Source organism: Brassica oleracea, chromosome C3, assembly GCF_000695525.1.
Source record: "Brassica oleracea var. oleracea cultivar TO1000 chromosome C3, BOL, whole genome shotgun sequence".
NCBI lineage: Eukaryota > Viridiplantae > Streptophyta > Magnoliopsida > Brassicales > Brassicaceae > Brassica > Brassica oleracea.
In genome coordinates, this window is record NC_027750.1 from 33,046,652 (window position 1) to 33,054,670 (window position 8,019).

General features: G+C 32.8%; 1 protein-coding gene and 1 pseudogene across 1 annotated transcript in view; one reads left to right on the forward strand and one right to left on the reverse strand.

Moving 5' to 3' along the window:
- LOC106334725 (purple acid phosphatase 10-like) overlaps positions 1–8,019 on the forward strand; it is a 41,424-nt gene that overhangs the window by 19,590 nt on the left and 13,815 nt on the right. The gene's annotated exons all lie outside the window — the stretch shown is intronic.
- Positions 1,777–8,019, reverse strand: part of LOC106334723 — a 30,503-nt pseudogene continuing 24,260 nt past the window's right edge.

Here is an 8,019-nt window from a genome sequence, read left to right on the forward strand (position 1 = left end):
TATAATACAATTTTGACGATGAAACCGTTAATCTTAGAATCAACAAATGCGTAGATGCAAAGTTATTGAAATTCAATATTAGTTTACGTTAGAGGCTCATTTGACTACTAACAAGTACTATACACACAACAACACATTATTCAAAAAAAAACAAACGCAAAATATATTAGCTTATCACCTACTACATAACAAACTAAAAACACCAAATAATGATCTTAACAAATAAAAACTATAACATAATTACATTATCCAAAAAAAAAATCATGCTCTTACCAATAATAAAACAATATTCCGCGCGAAGCGCGGAGACCCCTCTAGTAAAAAATAAAGCTAGGATGTAATTGCAATTAACTAGTCTTGATTAATATCTAAGTTGTTACAGAAAATACGTTAGCCTTCTCTCAAAAAAGGTTATAGATAATACGTTACATTATATTGCTAGTAGCATTTAAGTTGTATCTATTTAGTTAAGAAACAACCAAACACGTTTGTTTATAAACAATATATAAAACTATGCCCTATAAATCTTTTACAAAATTATTTGACATAAGCGAAAGTTTCTAATTTTCTTCAGTACGCATAAAATAATTAACAAAACTTGATTGTGTTCATTCCTAAAGTGAGGTATTTAGAGAATGATGTTGAATCTAATATTAATAGGAATATATATAGAATGTGATATAATAGTTTTACCAAAAAAATGTGATATAATAGACTACAACATTGTATAATCCTTTATCGTACTAAAAGACAGCACTCCTCAAGAGCGGAAGACTCGTGTATATATAAACCAGCTACAAGTTTTAAAGATACCCTTCTCGTGAAATCTGGTTGGTTGGCGGCAAAGGCAAAGAGGATCGTCCTACGATCTTTCACCATGTGACATTGTCGACCTTGTTTTGTCAAGATTGTTTTATAACATCGCTAGCTAGAAAACAGAAGCTTTATAATAATTAAAGCTTTGTGATAGTTAGGTATATGTACATAAATATATAATAGTTAGATATACATGTGTAAAGCTTCAAATAATTATTTTATTAGAATGTTTGAGCTTTGCTCTGTTTTAGGGTAGAGTTTACCAAGTTTTAAGTAGTTAAAACTCGACCCAAGAACCGTAATACCAAGTATTTAGTAGAAAAATGATAACAAACCTCCATGTTACAACAACCGTAAGATTTTATACGAGAGGGAAGACGAGCCCAAAGGCTAAATGAGACTGAAGCAGAGGAGTGATTAGGTGGTAAATCCTCGTTACAAGCTTACAATAATACAATAAAAGCTACATAACTAGAGCATTGGTACTGCATAGTTGGCCTAATAGTAGTATAAGTTTGGGAGACTCTACTGTAGCAACACTTAAAAATCCCATTTAAACTCCCACATTACACCCAGTAGGTTTCATATGAGCTGAGAACATTTTCTTCAGAAACTATAAAAGTATCAAGCCAGCCTTTGAAAGTATTCTTTCAACTAGGTACATTGGTTCATTCTCATTAATGAGTGCATGCACTAAATCACAAGAGTCGAGTGTATATATAGTAACTTCGGTCAGTGCGCAAAGAAGAAAAATGAGAAATGTGGTGCATAGAAAAGACCAGACATAATCAAAGTGAATATCAATTTTATTCAAACGTTTATTCTTTCGAGTTTAACTAAACATGAACTAAGATCAAGGATCTTGAAGCAAGGTTAACCATGACGAAATAAATCCTAGAAGAGCCAATGTTTTTCCTTGAGTGACGAGTTTTATTAGCAAGAACTCAGCCACATTGCGTTTATTCATCGTTATACAAGAACACAAATTAGATTCCAAGGTTCTCAGGAATCAGAAGAAGGTGAATCATTAACAGGATGCCAGAACCTGTTGTAAAACCACATAGTGTCAGCCTCCACGGCGTAACCATCCTGGTTCCTGTGCCATGTGTTTGATCAGGATATGGTACGGAACGAGAGAACGTTCAGTTTTTAGATGTGGGCAAAGCAAAGACGTCTTATTAACGGTCGGAAGAGTGTTTCGTTGGTTACAAGGAAAGGAGATGCGTGAAAAGAAAGGTACCGGAGCCTTGAAGGCTTTACCGGAGAGATACAACAAGGCGAGATAACAAAGGTAAAACCCTAATCTAGCTGCCCAGTGAGTATCAGTGATTTCGGATCCTTCTCTCGTTGCGTCTCCTTCCCTTTATCGAGAATATCGCGTGTCCAAAGCTAGCTTCTCTGTATGCAGAGTACTTAGGCTGAGGCTCAGTCATTCTGCAGAAACCATGTTACAAATTATAAAAAATTGGTTTGCAATAATGGTCACAAGTCCTTTGTTATATAGCTTACTTGGTAGCCAAGCCTTCAATATTTCCTACATCACCAATAGTGATATAGACAGGAGCAGATTGATCTTTTACTGGACTGCAAATGCCGTTAACCACGGTGTACGCTATGTTTGATACGCGTTCCTAGTTTCACAAATAGCTCAAAGTTTTCAAAATATATGTTTTAAAAAGGGGATGAGCTTAAGTTTTGTGTTCTTACTGATCTTTCGTAGGCGTGGACGTGACCTGAAAAAAGAACATCTACTTTGTTCTTGACGAACCACGGCTCATACATTACTCTCATAGTTTCACCTTCCATGTAATGGTAATCGTAGCTGTTGTACCACGGAGAATGATTCAGAACAATCAACCATGGAGTTTCTGATCTGTTAACCTTTGGGAACTCCTCTTCGAGCCACGTGTATTGCGGCATGTATTTACCGTATGCTGAGTATGAAGATAGCACGATTATGTAAGCTCGTCCTCTCTTGATCGAGTACCAGAATGGTTCTGTGCTGCCTGAAGCTCGGTAAGGAGTACGGTACCTATGCGTGAATGGCTTAAGCGGTCTGTTATCTCCCTGCAAGAGTGCATAAAAAGACAATCCATCTCAATGGCAGTCTAGTCCATGTAATGCTTTGTGCTAATAACATTTTGAAGATTAAAGCCAAAAACATAGAGGAAGCAAGAAGCTTTACAATCTCGGGAGCAAAATCGAGTTCATGGTTTCCTGTGGTCCGAATCCAGGGCTGATAAGCTGTGCTTCTTTCAGCAAATCTTCACCAACTATCCCATCTATTATTGTCGTGATTCGGATGATTATCAGCGTATGAGATCTCCCCAACGAACAAAACCGCTTGACCCTTCTTTGGGCTCTTCTCATAATGTGTTAAGGTTATGTTCGAGTCAAAAGTCTTCTCATAATGTGTTAATATGCTATGGTTTTAGTCATTGTTTGCTTTGATTATCGAAAAATATAACCGTATGTTAATACACTGTTATTCTTTTTCGGTGAATTCAGGCAGCAGCTGGAAAGCATTGGTTCCATTGATCGGCTTCCTCACAGGTTTGCTTTAGATCCACAAGATATCATTGATCACTAACAACAATGCATGTGCTGACTTTCTTACACTCATTTATCGCCTGGGAATTGGTTAATTCATTTGTATGTTTTGCTTCCTTGACCTTGTGTTGGAGGGAGCCTTTATATATTATTCTATGATGTAAAGATCATATTTTACTTATGGGTTCTTATGTACCTTTTGAAGAAGCCTTTACCATTTCTTTCAGATCTTGAATCTCATTAATTTTAAACGGAATTTTCATAACAAAATGGGACGTCAAAATGACAGACGTGAATCACGATCGACATTGAAAGTGTGAAGAGCATGGACAGAGATAGAGACATGATGAAAAGGATAGTGAATGCGACGTAACAATGGTAGAAATTGTTATAGACACAGCAGCAGAGAACATAGTGAGAAAAGGGAACATGAGAGAGACTATATTGATGATAATGATCAGGTACTGATAATGTGTTGCAGTTATTTTCTGGTGTAAGATTGTTGCATTCTTAAGTTGATGGTATCATCATTTATCCACAGGAAGAGGTCTTTCGATCGAGAAAGAGAGGAGAGGCACAGGCCACGGTCACGCTCTCGCTCGAGCAGCCGCTCTTAACGTAAGTCAAGGTCACAACATATGGATGAGTCTGAACATAGATCGCGTTCAATTTTACATGTAGAATAGTGGTGGACAGAAAGATGGTTGGAGATTGCAGGAGTCATGTCTGCGCTATCACCACAATGCATAAAACATTAACTGTTAGCATAGTTGTTACTGTTTGAGGAACTCAAGGTCATGAATATGAGAGAATCTGGTAATGTTTTAAGCCGAAAAGAAGAAAAAGCCTAAAGGTGTTCTGAAACAGAACAAATGAGTATGCTTATGTTTTGGAAATATGCTATAAAAACGAGTATATATAGTTAGAAGCTTTGGCAGTTTCACTTTTTCTTCTCCTCTCTCTTATTTATTTTATAACTTTTCTTGTGTGGCAACATTTGCTTTCTGTTCGCCTCAGGTTTGGTTTCTAATGTAATTATGATTCGTTTCATAATGGAATAATATAAAACATTTCAAATCTGCATATTTGAAGAAAATCACAGTGGACTAAACTTATGGCTTAGTTTTGTACAAATCTTGAAATTCAAAAATAAATATTCGTAGGGGAAGCTTGAAATAAATAACTCTTCATATATAACACACATATGATTCCTATAGACTCATGAAACTGATATGCTGTGAAAATTTAGTTGCACATTTAGGATTCTTGAGGTGGTCAACTTTTACTAAAAAGAACTTTACATATTAGCTTTCTTAAACTAATCATTTTTTTTCCTTTTAAGTATTGTTCGGAACTCATATTTAACTATAAATAGGAAAAATGTAAAAGTTTACGAAGGGTGCTATTATTACAACATATCCTTCAATTTAATAAAATGGAATTGGTCAAGGTCACAACATATGGATGAGTCTGAACATAGGCCACGTTCACTTTTAAAGGTAGAATAGTGGTGGACACCAAGATGGTTGGAGATTGCAGGAGTCAGTCTGCGCTATCACTACAATGCATAAAACATTAACTGTTGGAGCATAGTTGTTACTGTTTGAGGAACTCAAGGTCATGAATATGAGAGAATCTGGTAATGTTATATATAAGATAATGTGTAGATTTGGGTACATTTATCTGGGTATAGTGAACCGTACCAAATTGGAAAAAAGAACTAAAATTAAGTTAAATTTCATAAATAACCGAGCATATCCTATATCATTGGAACCGAAAATTAGAAACTGAACTGAGAACCAAATAAGTACTTCAATTTTTAAAATAAAAATTATATACCTACAAATACTAATTATATTTAATTTTTAAATAACCAAATATCTTAAAAATACTATTTAGAAACCAAATTATGCAAAAAAAATTAATGACTCGATATTTTTTATTCAATTAATTAATAGTTAATTACCTATCCTATATTTTTTTCAAACAACCTAAACTACCCGATTTAAAGCGCAAGATATTTTACATTTGTAAGAATCAATAAAATGTATCATATGCACTGTTATAATTTGTAAAGTAAATAAACATGTTCTATTTAAACTATTCTTTTTTTTTACTAATTCCATTTAAATCTCCGATCCGTTTAGACCCATTTGATATTTTTATGATAAGATTAATAATTTAGTTCATCTATAAGAATGTAAGATCAAATTTTAATAATTGATTGCATGTAATTAATTAAATTAATGCTTTATAGTTGAATAGTTGACATTAAAGCTTTTAATTTCTAATTCACGTAAAAATGAAAAAAAATTGTTATACACCAAAGGATTCTCCATTACAACATATATTAAACATAACTAAACCACTGGAAATTTTATACTATTAATGGAACTATATGTGGTAATGATAACGTCATGTGTAAACTTGTTTGAATAATCTATTTGTCCTATATTCATAGACATTTATTATTAGAGTAATTATATAATAGATTATGGGAGAATAATAAATGAATTCATTTAAATTATGTAAAGTATTTATATAGTTAGAGAAATATAAGGTAAGACCAAAAAATAGTTCTAATGAAATGGTCCAATAACTTTGTTTAAGTAGATTTATTTTAGAATTCTTCTTTTTTAATAGTATAGATTTTGCCTTTTAAGTATTGTTCGGAACTCATATTTTAACTATAAATAGGAAAAAGGTAAAAGTTTACGAAGGGTGATATTACAGGGTTAGTACAAAATATCCTTCAAATTAATAAAATAGAATTGGTCAAGTAAGCTGTACCATGAATATATGTAAACGTGTTTGAATATCCCATAATTAAAATACGTTAGAGCTTCATATAGCAAAAGAGAGTTTCAGCATTTAATCTGAGTAGTATAGTTTATACAGGAGATGCACAAGGTAGAATGATTTTAAATATACAAAAATGTTGAATTGCTCATGAAAATTCCTTTTGGCTTATAAATATGGATAAACGATCTAAAACAACATACACATAGCCATACATAAAAAATAAATACTAAATGGTCACAATATCAAAGGATAAATTTTTTTATATAATGCCATATTCATATGTGTCATATAATCTTATAAATAAAATAAATCCTCATAGCAAAAAAATGAAATAAAACTAAAGAAAACAATCACAAAGGATATAAAACGAGTATAAAGAAAAAAATTGGCTCTATTATTTGTCTAATACATAACAGGAATTTTCATTTAAAATACATTTAATTTTTTCAAATAACTAACAAAATTTACATATACTAATCATATTTTATTGTTTACTAACCCACCCCCCCAGAGCAGGCCAAATCCTAGTTATTATTAAGCTTCTCGTTTCTAGCTCTCAATGTTACTAAAGATTCATCGACAATGTCACATGGTGGAAAATCGTAGGACGATCCTCTTTGCCTTTGCCACAAACCAACCAGATTTCACGAGAAGAGTTATCTTTAAAACTGGGAACTGGTTTATACTCGAGTCGTCCACTTCTTTCAGAGTGATGTCTTTTAGTACGATAAAGGATTACACTATCTTGTAATCTATTATATCACATTCTAGTATCTTCCTATTAGTATTAGGTTCAACATCATTGTGTTCAAAAAAAAAAAGGGTTCAACATCATTCTGTAAATACCTTACTTGAAGAATGAATATAATCAAGTTTTAAATTGTTTTATGGTACTAGAACGTCATAAACTGTGTTTTACCGGCAGTGCCGGTCCTGAGATATTCATGGTCCAATACGAAATATAAATATAAAAATGAGGCCTTTAGATAATACATAAAAAAATTGTCGATAAAAAAAGTCAAATTTATGATTAAAAATTACAATATCTTTAAAACTAGTAAATTTTTTTATCAATTCTTAAATATTGGTTTTTTACATTTTTTCCTACAAAATCATCTATCAAATTTTCATAATCAAATGCTTTGATCTTTGATCTATCTCTTTTAATCGATAACATTGAAGACAATTATGTTAAATTATTATATTCCTTTTAATCCACTCATATTAAATAACACGAAAGGCTATATAAAACTTAGTTGTCTTTTATTTAGAGATGGCCCATCACCTTATTAACTTATCAAACACATTAACACATAACATATTGATATGTTAACAAATAACAACATTGAATAATTAGGCCCTAAAATGTTTAAATAAATAATAGGCCTCATACTAATGTATCACATGTATGGGGTTAAACCCGGGCCTGTGCGGATCTAATCCGAACCGATTAATTCCATAGACGTCTATCAATCGGCATCAGACAGATATGGTTGTTCATAATGGAAGTTAAAAATCCATGTAATCTGATCACATATGTTTAATATTGTGGGGTTGCTTCCAACCCAAGTTATTTAGCTCACTGAAGTTCGCCTAAATACATTTTCCTCGGAAAAAACCGATGAATTCCGAGGAAATATTATAGCCGTTGGAGAGCCGTTTGGGGATTTTACAAAATTCCGACAAACTAACCGTTGGCGTCGGAATTCCGTCGGAATTTCCTCGGTCTGTCGGCAGGATTTAACCTATAAATACAATCACTCCTCTTCCTCTTCATTCACTCCATATCTTCATCCTCCCTCTTACTCTATTTACACACGAATTTGATTCATAAAAAATATGTCTTCTTCA